This window comes from Schistocerca cancellata, chromosome 5, assembly GCF_023864275.1.
Source record: "Schistocerca cancellata isolate TAMUIC-IGC-003103 chromosome 5, iqSchCanc2.1, whole genome shotgun sequence".
Taxonomy (NCBI): domain Eukaryota; kingdom Metazoa; phylum Arthropoda; class Insecta; order Orthoptera; family Acrididae; genus Schistocerca; species Schistocerca cancellata.
Genome location: NC_064630.1, coordinates 695,041,906 through 695,061,365, shown reverse-complemented (window position 1 = coordinate 695,061,365; position 19,460 = coordinate 695,041,906).

The following is a 19,460-nucleotide window of genomic DNA, read 5'->3' as shown; positions in this document are numbered from 1 at the left end:
AAGACACTGAAAAGTGAAAAGTATCCTACAACTGTATGAGTATCGAATACCGACCATTAACTCTTGTGAACTCACAAGAATACCTCTAGTCGCATTGACCTACTACAATCAACCGTTGGCATGTTGGATAGCAAAGTGTCTTTTTTAGTTTTTAGTCTAACGGTTAATATGAGACTTCCCTCCACCTTTTCCTATGTTGTGTTTATCTTTTCATCTGTACGTAACAACTACATTCGGGGCCTTCTGTTAACAGTTTTGCATATCTTACTATTTTTCTTCCATACTTTCACCTGTACTGCTTGTTCCAGCCCCTAATAAACTATTCATGTATGCCGCAGCAGACATCCCTACATCTGGCTTGCTCCTCCGATAGACTTCTTCCCTCAACTGTTTACTTTAGTACTTCGTCATTTCGTAATTCTAACGTTCTACGATAGCACACAATTCAAATGTTTCATGTTTCTACTTCTGTAGATTTCATACTCATTTTCAAGGAATTTCTTCCACAGTCACTATTTTGCAATATTTTTCTGCAGAGCTTTATTCAATTCAACGATGTTGTCTGGCGTTCGGACGCCTTTCATGCCTTCTTCTGAAGATCCGCTAGCTATCCAAATCACGATTTCATGTCATTACTAAAACACTTTCTTTCAAATTTTGTTTTGCCAAATTTACACGTTAAAACAACTGTATTGCAAACTCGCAATTTATAACAAGTCAGAGCAAAAGCAATAAAATGAAACTGTAAGTTAAGAAACGAGAGAGGGTACTAAAACATCTGTAAACGTTATTTAATGTCGAAGAGTTGAATTTTTATTGACTTATTCTGAAGCTGACGTGATCAAATCAGTTTTCCTGGAACATTATTATTCCTCCTTTGAAATAATGTGCCAATTATAGCATGATTTCCTAGAAAGACTCCGGCCGCAGTGGCCGTGCAGTTCTAGGCGCTGCAGTCCGGAACCGCGGGACTGCTACGGTCGCAGGTTCGAATCCTGCCTCGGGCATGGATGTGTGTGATGTCCTTAGGTTAGTTAGGTTTACGTAGTTCAAAGTTCTAGGCGACTAGTGACCTCAGATGTTAAGTCCCATAGTGCTCAGAGCCATTTGAACCATTTGAACCTAGAAAGACATTACTTTGGGTAGCAAATTCATGTTGCCTTTTATTCGTAACTGTGGAATTTCTCCAAAATCTGCAACTCACATTTTTTTTGGTTCAGTTGACATAGTCACTTTCAAAACTACCTAGACTCGTCACCGTCACCAAACGTACCTCAAATAACAAGTACCGTAAATTGCACCTAACGCTGTGCACATAGCAAGAATGTCCTAAAGAAATCACCCAAGCAGCTTTGCAACAGTATTAAAACAGCAGGAAATAAAAATGCAGGATGCGTAGACATGGTGCGTCCGCACATTTTGTACGTGTTGGTGAGACTCACACGGGACTTCGGATATACGTGGAAAGCAGAATGACCTACAGGTAAGGCAGAAAAGAATCATAAAGTGAAGTAATATTTTCCATAAAAACAAATATTTACGGCTTTAAAACTGCTAGTAGTACCTCACAATGTACAAATCGCCAGAAGAGAGGTAAATAATTCGCATCCTAAACGATCACATTGTAAATATTTCACAGAGTTCCTTCAACTAAACGAAGCACCCTGGTAGTAAATTTTATCTCATGTTACGTTACGAACCAAGCGAAATACGATCGCAAGACGGTAGGCATTGTAGTTCCTGTCAGTTTGAATGACAGAGGAACTTCTAGCATGCTCGTAGCTTTTTTATTTCTGTTATAGCTCTTCATTATTTGTTATCCTGGTATATTTTCTTTTTCATTATTCCAAGGCCCCAGAAGCCTGGTTTTATTATTACCAGTTAACCATAAGTATCTTATTAATTTCTTGAACTAAGTTTTTTGATTTTTTCAGTAATAAAAAGCCTTTTATTGTTTATTGATCTTACAGATATTATTTCACGTCAATCAAACAATGGTTTTCTAATTGGATTTTTTTAAGAGGAACTATATATTAGTTACCGTTGGTCAGAGACTAAGCTAATAAAACTCTGTGCTAAATTCCGAGTCTAAATTATTCCTGTTACCTTACCACTTGCCGGCTCCTACTTATCAGATAAATTTGTAATTCGTTTCATAAATTTAAACGCCTTTTTAGTACTGCAATATTTTTGCTCCAGACACGTTTCGCCTTTTAGATCAAAGTTTTTCAAAGAAATTAATAGATATTCCTTTTAATGTCTGACATCTTCGTTCCCTATCATGTGGTCGTAGTTTAGAGGCAGCAGTCTCACTTTATTTATGGAACAAACGGCACGTTTTCACGTGAAGATCTTTTTGTTTCGCAGCAGTTTTCGTATTTTGTAAACTTCTGTGGAGTACTACTGGTCTTGCGGGAGCTGTAAGTGATTTCTGTCGTAACTGTGGGTACACCTGATGTCTCCACAATCCCCTACAAATAATCTTTAAAAATCCAACGTAGAACTTTTTCTACACTCTCTGACAGTTATTAGACATACATTTAACTTTCAGCAATCCCCTCCCTCACTAGCCACAAACCTATCCTTCCAAACATATTATATAATATGAAATTATTTTTGCGGGCGCGCGCGCACTCACACACACACACACACACACACACACACACACACAGAGAGACAGAGAGAGAGAGAGAGAGAGAGAGAGAGAGAGAGAAAGTTAAATGGAACAAAAGTTAAGAGTCGGTAGATGTGGCAACACTTACGTATCAAAGTAAGGAAAGAAAAAGGAAGTAAGCACACAGTTACGACAGAAATAATTATAGTTTCCCTAACAAAACATGGAAGCCGGTGTCAGACCAGCAGTGATGTTCCACACCTGTTACTTAACAAAATGTAAAACTGTGAAAGAAAAAGACCGTGAAATGAAAATGTGTCGTTGTTGTACAAGTGCGACATGTCAACTGTGAAAGGTGAGAGGATATGCAGAGAGAAAACGTGTAACTATGCTCATACTGTGCTGAGAGACGGTGTTCCAGCCGATATGAAATTCTTATCGTCCGGTTTTTCGAAAAGTATTAGGTGAAGAGACTTGATTTTTGCCCGTTTTGCACTCTTGAACTGAATTTCTTTCCGTTCTATGCTATTGATATTGTGCTGCAGCAAATTAAACAAAACGTCGCATGAAATTTTAAAGATTTTACAGAGGTAAAAACTTCACGTGAGATTTATTTTAGTTCATACATTACAGTAAATGCAACGTATATAAGATATATTTTATTTAAAATTGAGAGCAGAAAGATATCTGATTTCCTTCTCGAGATATTGGGTTTTACATTCGAAGGACGGTCACCGACGACGCGTTTTATGGGGTCATAATAATTGTCTCAAATCTCATAAGCGGTTCAAAACATCGAAACTAGGTATTCTGAAAACTATAGCACGCAATGAATCACATATATCGTATGCCGAATACTGGAAACTTTTTTATTCACCGACGTATGGAAGTAACGCCACCGCAGCAGTGAGAGGAAGCCTTCAGATGTTGATGGCACAGTCAAACGGCGCACGTATACACGTCCACAACAACTGCGGATCACCATAGCAGTACGTGTATCCATGCCCACAGCATCGAAAGGGTTAAATACGGTGAGTCATAACGTTAAAGTTGTAAAACGGACAGGGCTGAACATTCCTTGTCTATGATTAGTGCAGCCCTGTTCCAACTTCGATCTCATGATTCATCTTACCTGATGACGTGGCTTTTAGGCTACGAAATCGGTCGTGAAATGAATTATTTTCAAGAGCAGCCAAGCGGTTAGAACTCAAAATGTCTACTTATGGCTGCGGTTCTCCCACACACAAGATCCTAAATATTTATATACTTGCTAAGGACGATGACTATGCAAACATACTAGCTTTATACTTCGTCCAAGGCCTTCTAAACATCGACCACGAAAGCCTACATATTATTTGTCACCCTGACTGTCCCTGGAAAAATTTTTCATGAACTGAACACCAAAGTTAATTGTGCGAAACTGCTATATGGAGAAAACTTGAACTCTTAGATCAGCGAACACTACATTTTAACCTCGATAGCACGGTGAATGCAACGAATTTCAGAAAATGATGCTTCGCTTATGAGCAACGATACATGCATGTTAAATGCTGAGACCAGCTCACGGATATATTTCACCGAAGATACGTTCGGATCATTTCCCACCGCACACATGCACGCTGGCTTTTTACAGCGCCTTCGGCGGTTTCGAGAAATTTAAAGGACGGCCGCAGCCGGCGCCTGGTGCGTCCGCCAATCCTGAATTTGCGTAGGTGGCCGGCCAGCGATAGGCGGCGGCGATTCACTGCGAGATGAAAAGCACGCCTACCAGCCGAGCAGCCGCTATTGACCGCCCCGGTTGTTAAGGGGGTTCCGGCCGGTTATAAAGGTTGTGTTGGCACAAGCTGCCGGCGTGCGAGAGAGAGTGTGTGTGTGTGTGTGTGTGTGTGTGTGTGTGAGAGAGAGAGAGAGAGAGAGAGAGAGAGAGCGTGTGTGTGTATGTGTGTTTGTGCGCGCCGCGCCGCGCCTACCGGCCGCACCGTCTGTTGTCGGAGAAAACACCGGCCTGGCGAGCGAGTGCTCGAAGCGGCCAGTGGACCATCCGATCCCGCGCGGCCACCCCCATGAGAAACTGCGTGCCCTCTCCACTGGCGGCTAGCAGCTAGCTCCGTTCGTTAACAGACGCCACATAACTCACCAGCTTTATATAGAATGAGGAGCTCGGAAAATGTCTGTGGAAATCTTCAGAAACTTCTTTTTCGCCAAAGTAAACCTCTGACGTCATTTGATCAAAACATTTTGTGTATGCTTTACCGATCTCAACAGATTAAAACACGTGCGGGTTAAAATCCTGCCTCGAGATCTCTAATTTTCTTTTATTGACTACCGGTTTCGATCCATTACTGAGCCATCTCTAGGCCCCTCTAAGATGTTGCTCAGTGTGTGGCACTCATTACACAACGTTGTATTTTTTACAGCTATGTAGTTAAATAAAAAATCCCAAAGTGAAAATCGTAATCGATTATGTAAGAAAATGGTTCAAGTGGCTCTGAGCATTATGGGACTTAACATTTTAGGTCATCAGTCCCCTAGAACTTAGAACTACTGAAACCTAACTAACCTTAGGACATTACGCACATCCATGCCCGAGGCAGGATTCGAACCTGCGACCGTAGCGGTCTCGCAGTTCCAGACTGAATCGTTTATGTAAACTGACAGGTTAATGACCAATAAAATGTTGTTACAGTGCCCCTTTTGCCACACCGTATATACAAACGAACGGGAGTAATACACATGTACTTACGAGATCTAGTCAAAAAATTCCAGAACATTTGTAATTTAGGGCCAATGGTGAGTTGGAGCGATATGTGTTTGGTATCCCTGCACATGCTTGTGTTTAATGTGTAGCTTGCGGGAGTTTCATTGTTGTATGTCTGTTATTGTATAGTTCTGTACTGAGTAACATTGCGTCTCACAGTTTGCGAATTTGGAGATGGCAGAGTTACAGTAGCTACCCGTCAGTAATAAATTTCACGGGAAATTAAAAAAAACATTTACAGAGACACACCAAAGGATGCAGGAAGCCCACGGTGATGAGTGATTAAGCGTACTCGGTGCTACGATTGGTTCACACGGTTTAAAAATGGACGGACGGAAGTTAAAGGTGACCCTCGTTCACGACGCCGTTCGACTATTACTCAAGTCAGGAATGTCAACGAAATTGTACGTGCCAATCTAAGACTGTCTAAAAGATTGGAGGAGGATGTAACATTTCAGTTGCATCACGTCATGATAACCTGACACAGCATCTCGGAATGCATAGTTTCTCCAAAACCAAGAAAAGCTCGTCAGGTAAGATCAAATGTCAAAGCCATGCTGATAGTCGTTTTTTTTTTACTTTGAAGGTTTAGTTCATCATAAGTTAGTGCCACAGGAACAAACTGTTAATCCATGGTATTATCACTACGTGTTGCGACGCCTGCGAGAAAATATGAGAAGGAAACGGCCTGAAATGCGGCGAGACAATTAATGGATCCTGCATCACGATAACGCACTCGCACATTCATCCATGTTGGTGCGTGACTATTGCACAAAGAACGAAATCCTCCATATTCTCCAGAACTGGCCCCAGCGGACATTTTTTTTATTTCCAAAGTTAAAAACCCCGTTATAGGGACGAAGATCTGATCTGCAACGATTGACGAGTTAAAAGAATATTCGCAGAGGGCGTTTCACCGTGTAACGGAATGGACACTGTAACATTATCTAATTAGCTGTTAGCATTGTCAGTTTGCATAACCTACAACGATTTTCATTTTAGAATTTTTTGTTAAACGAGGGCGACATAGTTCTAAAAAATATGACGATGCGGAGTGGTTGTCACATACCGAACGACATTTAGTTTCATCAGAAGAAACGGTAGTCAATAAACAAAATTTCGCGATCTTGTCGTAAATTTATTACACACATACGTTTTAATCAATAGATCTCGTATCTCCCCACTGAAAATGTCCAACATTAGCTCAACAGATTAATCTGTCAACTTCAGATTTTTCAAGTCACAAGTCGACGTGAAATAAGAATCGTGCGGTAAGTATGACCTACGTTTATGATTCCTTACAGGAACAAAGGTAGTTTGGTTAAAAAAGCGAAATTGCTCTATAAGGACCCTCGTAGAGACCAAAGGACCTTTATACATAATTACTCACAGATATGACTCTTGGAAATTACAAAACCGCTTCAGGTGCATGAAAATTATTATTTTTTGATTCACAACCTGTTTTGTGGCACTACAGCACATCTTAGTGTGAACATATTTTTCAACTCATAAGATGGGTATCAGTGGTGATTACGGAATACCAAACTTCTGTAGTCAATTTAAAATAACAACTAAACCACTAAGGAAGCGGTATGTTGAAAATAAAAGCTGCAACATAGCGAGCCAGTGCCCGATCAATTGGTAAGACCGAAAGTTATAACCTGATAGTGTGACAGTCAACTAGTTCGAAAGATAAATCGTGGAAATCAGAGATAGATCCAATGCTGGATTTCTGCTGTAGAAGAACCACTACCATTATTCAAGATCTCGGTCTCCCGATGCCCAGAGGATATCCACTCTGACAGTCTAATACTGCGGAAGATTAACTTATTGCTAATCTCTCGGTTTTGATATTTTTGTAATCTCAGCAGCGTGCAACGTATTTTACGAAATTATGAATTCTGCATTTACAAAAAATGGCTCAAATGGCTCTGAGTACTATGGGACTCAACATCTTAGGTCATAAGTCCCTAGAACTTAGAACTACTTAAACCTAACTAACCTAAGGACATCACACACATCCATGCCCGAGGCAGAATCAGAACCTGCGATCGTAGCAGCAGGGCGGTTCCGGACTGAAGCGCCTAGAACCGCTCGGCCACGACGCCCGGCTCTACTACAACGCTTGGATAAACTTTTCTTGGGGAAGGCGAACCAAAAACACCGCTCAATTTGCAATAAAAGATTAAAGCAGTCTGCTAAAGAGACAGCCTAATTTATGCTTGACCATCCTCATCGGGAGTAATTCTGTGCACTGTGGGATCCTTATCAGAGAGGACTGACGGACGACAGCTGAAGAATTCAGACAGCTCGTTTTGTATTACCGAGAAACGCGAGTTGGAGTGGCAGTCATTAAAAGAAAGGCGTTGTTCGTTGCGGAGAGTTATATTCACTAAATTTCAATCACTAACTTTCTCCTCCTGACGCAGAAATGTTTTGTTGACGTCCGCCTACATAACAAAAATTTGATCATCGCAGTAAGAGAAATCATAGCTCGCACGGAAAGGCTTAAGTTAAAAATCAATTAAAAACAATCTCGATCGCCTTTTCAGATGTTTTATTTGTTGGCGCCCGTTTCGGCTCTTTCTTGGGACCATGCTCAGGCTTTTCACCGCCACCAGCAGCTGCTGGTGAAAAGCTTGAGGATGATCTGACGGAAGGGCCGAAACCTATTGCTAACAAACGAGAAATCTGAAAATGCGATCAAGTCGGTTTTTATTTGATTTTTGGCATTTTATACCGATCCCTATCCTCGAATCACAGAATGGTATATATAATTTTAAAGCATAATGTGTTCATTTGTTCCGTGCCATGTTCAACAGTGGAACAGTTGGAACTGGTTTGTAGGTGTGTCTACGAACCCTCTACCAAATACTTGAAATAGATGAATATGATTGCTTCGACTGCCATTTACCGATAGGATCCTGAGCCATTTGTCATATATTATCTTTCGCAATGGTTAGACAAAACGGTATTTTCTAGAAGATAGGAAGGATTCAAGTACGTTCTGCGTACCAATCACTGCCTACGAATCACATGATCATGTTTTAGCTGTTTGTGTGGACGGCACATCGGAGTGTCAAGCGATGATCAGCCAATGATTTCCGAATTATGATAAAGGAAGTATTTCATTTTATATGTCAGAGTCCTACACTTCGTCAGATGGTTTGGTAATCCGATGTTTATTTCGTACCATAGTGCATGCGCGAGCAGCCACAAGGGTAATTCTTTCTGGTGTTCCCTAAATCTAAGGTCAAAGATGGGCTCCATTACGAACGCCTGCTGTTCGCAGCTAATTTAGGAGGATGGAGGTAACCAATTTTATGACTCAATAAGTGATTTCGTAATCAACAGCTACATAATCATCACCGTTATCATCATCATCATCATCATCATCATCATCATCAATCCATCTATCCATCTTCATGTGCATTCATACTTCTGTAAAGGTCATGGCAGACAGCACTCACCATTCTGCAAATCATTAGAGTTTCTTACTGTTCGAATTACGTACCAAACGCGGGATGAATAATTGCTTAAACATCTCCATGCACGCCGTAGGATCAATGGATTCATGACTTAAATTTGGTTCTTTGAACTTTCTAAGTAGGCTTTCACGAAACCGCTTGCGCGCTCTTCTAGCATTTGTCAGTTCAGGTTTTTTATCCCCCTTGAAGACTCTACTAGAGTTGGTCGTACGAATGTTTGTAAGTAATCTCTTTTGTGGATCGATTGCATTTCGCTTGTATTTTGTCAACGAACCGAAGTCTGTCACGTGCCTTACCTACGACTAAGTGTACATGATCCTTTCTTTCCTTAACTCCATATCGTATTTGCTTGAGTTGACTGATTTCAGTTATGACTCATTGATTTAGTAGTCATATGGAAGTATGATTTCATCGTTTTGAGAAGTGCAACATTTTACATATCTGAACATTTAAACCGAGTTCCAATTTTTGTGCCAATCTTAAATTTTCACTAGATCTTTCCATATTTTCGAAGTCCCTTTCAGACAGTACTCCACTGTAGGTGACTGCATCGTCTGCGAATAATACGAGTCCAAATATTCTACAACCTGGGGCACACCTGAAATAACTTCTACATCTGCCGAAGACCTCCATCCAAGATTACACGTCCATTCTACCAATAAATCCTCAATGCAGTGCTAATTTCATTTGATACCCGAAACAGTCATACGAACTGATCCACGTACTTTGAAGCCGTGATGTTAGCCAATAGGTTTATCCACTGCTGAATAAAGGCTTCCTCTACATATTCTTAAGAATTACGGTCTTCAGCTATAGGCATGTCGGCGCAGCATGTACTTTTTGTTCTCTGTTGGAACCCAGTAAAGAACAAACTATCTGAAAAACTTCGTAAAACATTGTGCGGAGAGGCAGAAGTGGCTGGCACGATACCACCACATCACCAAGTCATATACAGTATATATTGTTATTGTATGAGGAAGGAAGGTGAGGGCCTTGAAATTTTGATTCAAAATCTGACCGAGAATATTAAAAGGTTCAGGAACGCCCGTGTGAAATTATTCTTTGTGTTCCCTCAGTCCTCTACTTCCAATATTCGATCATCGAGTCAGAACACAAAAGTCCCAGAAATTCGTACGAGGCTGTCGGACCTCCAGTAACAGTGTCCGTAACATATTAGCTTCCCATTGGAGAAGAGTACCTGAATAGCGCTAAACGTTGGAATAGCTGAGAACAGTCTCCATTCGGACGTCAATACATTTGGCTCGAATTCTATCATCGCATGGAAACCACATATTAGCAATCCATCAAGTCCCCAGACAGTGCCATCACTCATCTATTAGACAGTCATCAGTAAATCTCACATTATTTAAAGAATCGAAGTCCCATGTATAAAACAGCTTCAATCTTCTGATTCAATTACAAATGAGTTAACGTCTTAAATGCATTGAAGAGCCACATAAACTGGTACACCTGCCTAACAACGTGTAGGGCCCCCGAGAGCACGCAGAAATGCCGCAACACGACGTGGCACAGACTTTAATATTGTCTGAATTACTGCTGGAGCAAACTGACACCATCTACCCTGCAGAGTAATTCCATAAATCAGTAAGAGTACGACGGGGTTGATACCTCTTCTAAACAGCACGTTGCAAGGCATTCCAGATCTGCTCAATAATGTTCATCTCTCTGGACTTTGAGGGCCACGTAAGTACGTAAACTCAGAAGAATGTTCCTGGAGCCTTTCTGCAGCAATACTGGACGTGTGGGGTGTCGCACTGTCCTGCTGGGATTGCCCAAGTCCGTCGGAATGCACAATGGACATAAATGGATGCAGCTGATCAGACGGGAGGCTTCCGTACGTATCAGAGTCGTATCTAGACGTATCAGCGGTCCCACATCACTCTAACAGCACTCGCCCCACACCATTACAGTGCCTCCACCAATTTGAACAGTACGCTGCTGATACGCAGATTACATTGATTCATGAGCTTGTCTCTATACCCGTAAACGCCAATCCGCACGATAGAAACTTGGAACGTGTCTCGTCCGATCAGACAACACGTTTCCAGTCATCAACAGATGTTGATGTTGAAGGGCTCAGACGAGGCGTAAAGCTTTCTGTCGTGTAGTCATCAAGGGTACAAGAGTGGGCCTTCGACTCCGAAAGCCCATATCGATGATGTTTCGTTGAATGTTCGCACGCGGACACTTTTCGATGGCACGGCAGTGAAATCTGCAGCAATATGCGGATGGGTTCCACTTCTGTCACCTTAAACGATTCTCTTCAGTCGTCGTTGGCCCCGTTCTTGCAGGATCTTTTTCCGGCCGCAGAGATGTCGGATATTTGATGTTTTACCGGATTCCTGTTATTCACGGTACACCAGTGAAGTGGTCTTACGAGAAAATCCCCACGTCATCACTACCTCGAAGACGCCCCGACTGTAACACCACCTTCAAAGTCACTTAAGTCTTGATCACCTGCCATTGTAGCAGCAATAACCGATCTGACGACTGCGCCAGACACTTCTTGTCTGATACAGAAGTTGCCGACAGCAGCGCGGTATTCTGACTGTTTACGTACCTCTGTATTTGAATACACATGCCTGTACTGGTTTCTTTGTCACTTCTTCAGTTCGTATTACGTTAAGCATGTAAGCGAGAAAAAGTTCAGGAGTGTTCTGAAATTAGATTAAAATTTATTGAAAGTCACTACGTGATCTCATTGGGAAACACTGGATGAGTGCAAGCTGGGTAATGTTGGCTACGTTGTAAGCAAAAGGTGGAACTTCAGGCATCTCAATGTCTACGACGTCATATCTACTGATCTATGCATCATATGACATATTTTGCAGTTACATTCAATTTTACATTTGCATACTGTCTCCAAAATATGTTGTGGACAGAGTTGGTCGTAAGGAAGTATTAAAACGTCATTCACGATGCTGAAGTTTTACTGTACGAACATAGAAAATGTAGTAATCGATAGACTTCTATCGTCTCACAATTCTGTAACCTGTCTCAGCAAGAAAAAGTTTTTGAAAAATTTGTAATTTCGCATAAAGTTTGTCGGACGTCGCTAAGTGCTCTCATTCTCAAACACTGGATGAAAATAACTTACATAGTTTGCGCACCACAAGTTACACTGTCTCAACACACATACAGAGATTTAAGCTGTAGCACTTCGAGTATTGTTAAATTTTTGTCAAAAAATTCTAGGAGTCGATTATGACAACATTTCAGATTTTCGTATTATGAATATATCTCATACTGATAATCATACCTTTGTTGCCCCTGGAAGCGCTTAGGTAGCCACCTCCAAATGAGATCGTGCCCCGTGAACCACGAACCAGATAAGCTGGTTAGTATTATAGTGTGTGACCCCCGTGGTTCATTATGCTGAGTCGATTGCCGACACTAATTCATCAAGGTAATTTCAGTGTGGATGGGTAGTCTGTCAATCTTTGTTTTTTCAGCGTAAAGTGATTTATGTAGATATTCATTTACTTGACTATTCTACAACATATGGAGGTGGCAAAAATAAAACACATAATCCGGGCGAGCTCAAATTTCTATTGTTATCGTTTGATGGTCATTTTCCCCTACGTAGATAGAAGTCAACACTATACTTTAGCATTCAGAGGAGAAAACTGATGAGTGAAGTTTCGTGATAGGAGCTCATGCCACCCAAAAACTACTTTGCATCAAAATTTGCTACTCCAGCTTGCTCATCATATCCGTGGCATCCTCTTCCAAATTTGTGATAATACGAAACTTCTTCGATGTCGTACTTCAGTCCTACCCGCTACTGATCTAAGTTGATCATAATTGTATTACATGGATATTTGATTAAGTCGATAATCTTCAAACGTGAGTCAGGTATCGCACATCACTTTCGCCGCTTTCCTTGTCGAAATCATTTTGCATTTCATATTGATATTCTTATAATTTTACTAGACGATAAATGACAGCATCATTTGCATACAGTTTAAGGAAGCTGCTCCTACTGTCTCCAAAATCTTCATACAGATTAAGAACAGCCTGTGACCTGTAATGCTTCCTTGGGGAACCATAGATATCACATCGGTTTCGCTAGATGACTTTCGTCAATTACTGTGATCTTTCTGATAGAATCAATTGTATCTCTTAAGTTCGGTATTTTCTAAATCCGTGGTGGTTATGTATCAATCGATCGTTTTCTTCGAGGTTTTCCTTAATACACAGTATACGGTTATATGCCAGACTCCTGCTACAAATCTATGTCAAGGATACGGGGCTGTAATTCAGTAGATTGCTTCTATTTCCTTTCTTGCGTCTTCGTTTACGTGTGCAACTTCCCAGTCTTTATGTTTAGATCTTTCGTCGAGTGTGTGTTCCTATATGATACTTACGAATGGAACTATTTCATTAGCCTGCACCCATAGGAAACTGACTGGTACCCAATCTGGACCGGAACACTTACCTTTACTAAGTTACTCAAATTGCTTCGCTACGCCGATATCAGTTACATCAGCTAAGATCAGTATTTATACTTTAACTGAGGGTCGCTCGTGAATATTCTGTCTCCTTTGTGGCTAATGACCAAAATTATCTTGTGGTGTCACCGCCAGACACCACACTTGCTAGGTGGTAGCTTAAATCGGCCGCGGTCCATTAGTACATGTCGGACCCGCGTGTCGCCACTGTCAGTACTTGCAGACCTAGCGCCACCACATGGAAGGTCTAGAAAGACGGACTAGCACTCGCCCCAGTTGTACGGACGACATTGCTAGCGACTAGACGTACGAAGCCTTCCTCTCATTTGCCGAGAGACAGTTAGAATAGCCTTCAGCTAAGTCCATAGCTACGACCTAGCAAGGCGCAGTTAACCATATCTGGAGAGAGTCTTACTTGTATTCACCATAAACGATGTATACCAAAAGGATGGATTAAAGTTAAGTATTTCCAAAGCAACGTACTTTTCTTATTAGCATTCATTGAGCATCCTGTTTCAGACTTCACGATATTCTGGGTGAGCGTATAGCGTGCATATCGGCCCCCTCAATATAACACTGTGTCGGCACTTCTGTCGACACAAAATATCTCAAGCTGGAGTTGTGGATACTTAATTAGACTTACTGTTGAGATCTATCACGTATTCCTCCAGACTTCATCCTGTGCTGTACACCAGGAACTCTATAGATGATACCACGTCAGGTAAAGCAGAGAGGTGGCATGTTGGAGAATACTAACCACAACAAGGTCTTTAAAAATCGGAGAATAGGAGAAAACATGTCTGGCGATTCGTCATCAAAGACACAGTGACGAAATTTCTGGAGCAACGATTAGGACCAGATGCTACCCATAAACGGTATGTGCTAATAAGAAGAGAACCCGGATATCTACTTCAGTTCGTAGGCAGGTAATGAAAAATTTTTTCCACATTTTAAAAACCTGTGATATTATACAATTATACAAGTTCCGCAATTTTAGATAGATCAATATTTGTTTTTTTTTTCTTATTTCCTAAGGATCTAGGATTTTACCAATTGAAGACATAAAATCTGAAAATTATACCGTGGTCATAATTTTGGCACTTGATCAAACATACTATTACTGAATCCGGTAGCAGTGAAGTGTAAATGTTAATGTGATCAAGACCGACCTGTGAAACAAAGATCTAGGAGTTTGTTCGATAATGATTACCATAAAATAAAGAAGTTTCTCAAAGATGAGAACTTGTAGGAGCATTACTATTACAAACCGTGGCTTCCAATTCTCTGTGAAAACTCTAATGCTTTATACGACGGAATAATAATGCTCTATACGACGGAATAATTATCTCCTGAAGGTCTTATAATACGTTTACTATTTCTGTGCATGTGCCTACAGAAATTGCATTACATTAAACGTTTTTATTAGTTGAGAAAGCGTCTGAACTACCACAAATTAATTAGCAGGTATCTAGGTTCTACTAAATTGTTACTCCTCGCGTTCATTTCGGTTGAATAAAGAGACAGCTATCACACAATTCGATATTTCTGCCCGAAGACGGGCAGTACTCTTAAATAATACTGCAGTAGTAATAAATAAAACCACCCAGTTTTAAGCGAACGGCAGTGTTTTAACAATTACATATACATTATGGACCCGTAGCAAATCAAATTACAACACAGCTTGTCATCAAATATATAGCTGGATTCAATAAACGCGTCTGTCTCCAGAAGGAAAATAATACGTTGCATCTTCAGATATAGAGCCCTATAAATCTTGTGTTCCTCACAGACATTCTCCTGAGATCGCTAAACCTTGTATATCACTATCCTACGTCCGTGTTCATCATTTGAATCTAATCTTATGAATCCATTGTTGCGAAATACAAAAGGTTCAGATCTGGATTGAATGTGTATTATTAATATTAATATCTCTTTTTTCCCCCTCGTTGACGTTACTTAGAAATTTTGTAGCTCCGGCGTTTAAATAGATTTATTACGTCCTTTTTTTTTTAAGGGTAGCGGTTCTTTTATTAGAACTACCATAATATGTTCATAGTAGTTTATCCTGACGTAAACGGGTTTTGTTAAGTTAAGCAAATTATTTGAAGAGAACTTCATTTCATAAAAACACTAAAATCGTAAACAATAGATCCAAAGAATGACATATCTTGCTGATTTCTCACCAGGTGTCTGCACTGAATCGTGTCCTGTTCACGACAACCTTGAAATTCACTTTACCGTGATTTCGACGCCAGCACTGTTCGCTTCTGCGTATACCTGAAATTATTTAGATCAATTAAACTCAGATCTGATTACAGGTGTTTGTGAATGAAATACACTGGCCTTGCTTTAGTCTGCTTTGGTACAAAGAACTTCACGGTACAGCCTACAAAGGAGATTGCACATCTGTTAGCAGAGAATTTGTACGATCGTTGTTGGCTCAGAGCGAAGGAGAGCGCCGAAAGGAACGGAACCCGTACGTGTTGAATTAATTCGGAGCCAGTCGTACGGGCACGCACAATGTCCGAGGACCGAGGCAAACATTCACCGAAAACAATTACCTCTCCAATTACCGTAGCTCGTCCAATTACAAGCCAGCCAGCCAGTGGCTCCTACACCCGATCGCCGCTGCTGCGCCACAAGCGCTAACCTCAACCTGCAGTGCTGTGTTTGCAGACACCCGTTGTCGGCTAGCCAGAGCTGCAGGCGTAATTGACCGAACTGTTGAAAGCGGGTTGGGATAGTGTCCGCATGATTGTCATCTTTGGAATCGCCAGAGAAAGCGTAGTTTTACGAAATCTAGTAACTGAGTAATTTATTCCTTTTTGAATGCAAAAACTGTCGTACCGTGACGTGTCAGACTGAAAAGGATCGCTGGCAATTTTCGAATGTCAGTAGCACAAGTCGAACATATCTACCATGGGCTTAATTCTTTACTGCAGAATAGGAGCTGTCTATCTGTAGCGAGTTTGGAGGACAGATAGAAAAAGTAGTACAGGTGGGAGGGATGAAGTATAAGAAAAAAAAATATTGATATCACTGTCGAATCGAAAAAATAAATAAAAAACCTTTAAAAATTAAAATAAAAACCTGACGCTACATAACCGCTATTCTAATTCGGAAAACTGTTCATATCCACTAACGACTCTGCAAAGATCAATTTTTACCATTACGAAATGTGAGATGAACTGTTTATGTTTAAACTAGTAGTATATTGAAAAGAACCACATGCTATGGGTCCGACAAACAAACAAAAACGGGCTCATTATTTCCACTTCTAGTTTCAAAGTAATGTGCAGAGATTTTAGTATTTTATCCATCTTCAGCAACTGTAGTCGTATATAATGAAATAATAAGTAATCAGTTCCATAAAATATATTTAATTTCTTTACCGGTTTCGGGCATTTAGTGCAGTTCCTTAGTAAGTTATGCATATCACATTATTTAAGGGTGTCAGTGCATGGTCAGGTAGTTCACAGTGTCTGCAGATGCAAAAGGCATTGCCCTTCTGAAGAATGGCATTAAGTACTCGCAACGGGTAAAGAAATTAAATTTCTTGTATGCATTTGTTTGCTTATTGTTTAGTTATAATGTGTAGAGAGTAATGTGTTGGTGTCTCATCCCTTAGCTTAACACCACAAATTTAGATATATTTATACATTACTTGTTTAATTTGAGTTAGCCTACTAGTCTTGTAACCTTTGACTTAGAATTTGAGTAATAAGAGACGAAAAGCGGTCATTTGACTTAAGTGGTATGTGTGAACGTGCAAATGCATATGAAAATACGACAAAAACTCTTTAAGGAAATGAGACAAAAGAATCATATGCAGATAACCCTCTACCAATAAAGAAGTGGTGAACTTAACACTGTGGTTTTAATTATTAAAGCTATAGTTACGTTGGCTGTCGAAAACAGCTCTCTAGAACTGTACATTCAGTTTTGAATACTACCGGTGTGACATTGTGTCAGATGCTGCTGGCTTTTTCAGACTAAAGCAGCTAGCAGTCGAACGTTAGGGACCTATAGTGTTTTTGGCTATCGACATAACGTTTGGACTGATTGCGGCCTGCTTCGTGGTTCGTGGCAGTGAACTGCCTAAGTAGTGTCGGACTATGATACACACTTGGCCAACAGAAAGTGATACACAGGATCAGCAGGTGCGTTCAACGGAGCTATGTGGTGACTTCCTGCGTACGCTTTCTCAGCTGTACCAAATGTTGCACGATTGTCATACTTGACCTCAGCAACAGTCGTTTGGGCACTGGTGATCATCTTCGCCACTGACGGAGCGCCACACATCGTTTGGTGCAGCAATGGATGGTAGTGACCTTATGACTACTATTCGTTATCATCTTGGATCGAACTCGAAGGCAGAGTGATTGTACAGGCCACTCTACATCAAAATGACCGGAATGGTGACGACCACGACCACAGAAGAGCTCTACTTCTTCGCTTCATACAGCTCCACCGTCACGTTGATAACCTAGCTGAGCTGTTTTTAGCGCAACGATTAATCTCCTTCGCCCAGCAAGCAAGAAAGGACCTCTCAGTCAAACCTATTGAGGGCCCCGAGACTGGATTTCCACGTTTGATCAATCACTGGGATCATCAATGGCCATGAAGTGGTCATATATTTGAAGCAAAGGTCGGGTATGGGGAACCTCGTGTACATCATTGTCAACTCCAACAGCGACAGCTAAGTGATGTTACATCCCTTACAGGCCGGAGACACTAGTTGGCAACAAGTATCGTCATCATTTACTTCCAGATTCCATCCAACTGCAACAGGACCAGGCTTCTGACGCCCATATTTTGACACACTACCCACAGGGCTCCACCTGCTTCCTTCTTTCCTGCCAACTCCCACACCCATATTAAGATACACTGGTACAACCTGGTCCTCCAACAGACCCACAAAGCCAAGAACACCACCGGAAACGATCTCTGGAGAGCAAAGTACTCATCCCCACGAAGATCACAAGTTTGAGAAGCGTAGATCGAGCCACCAATTATCACAGAGCAATTGATAGTGATACCTCTAAGATGAAGGTAGTGTTTTTACTCCGAAGAGAATGTGAGTGGTCTTTCCGACAGCGTAGCTCCATCGACCGTCGCTTGTATTCCGGAAGCACTCCACTGCAACGCCTCTTCAGCTATTGACCGAGAACTCGTGCTACAGAACTCACCTCGATGTTTGTGCGGACACAACTCGAGGTAGCAAAACGCTGATATTCCAGCAACAGCGTGGCCCCGTTTCTATCCACAAATATGTTAGCACAGCAAATGAAACGTATACAAAATGTAATATACTAAACAAATTGTGACAGGAACTTCATCTTCGCCAATATCCTGAAAAATAAATTTGTAAATGTAATGCTCTATCGCTGTCGCAGTTGTCGATGCCAGATATCACACACGAGGCAGTGACTGTTGGCAAGCGTAGGCCCTACTCATCAGTGCAGTAGTGGAGCGGTTGTTTCCATCTTGGTCTGTTATCACCCTACACAACTCACAGATGCCAGTTGGAGCTCGGCAAAATACCTACACACGCTGCGCTGTCTTGCAGCAGAAGTATTTAATGCAAGAAGGAAAATATGGTTAATTTACACTAGTGTGCAGCCTTAACGATCAAAGTAAATTTCGCTTGATGTGGCTCTGCCAGGTAAAATACCCTGGTGAAACTTTGACAGTATGCAGAAAAAACTGCTGCGTAGAGTGGAGAAGATTACAAAAACAAATGCGGAATGAGACGAACACCAATGACACTTTTATTCAAATCCAATAACTACGTAGATTGGCAGCGATTCATGATGGTCCCATGGACAATACAAATGTCGATACATCGTTTTTAATAGGGTGTTTGATGACCACTGACGCCGATGCATGCTCTTAACGTGCTCCCATGCTGGCCACAAGATTGATAATTGTGGTATATGGGCCACTCGCCTGGCAACCCCTGTCATATCTATGGTAAGTGTGTAGCCTAACCCATAAGGGACTACGTCAGAGACGAAGAGCTTCAATCGCATTCTCTGACTAGGCCAATAGGCAATATCGTGAACGCCGCTACAAGTCACCTGCCCCACAAACCTGTTTGCTTCCATGGGCCACGCGATCGCATTTAG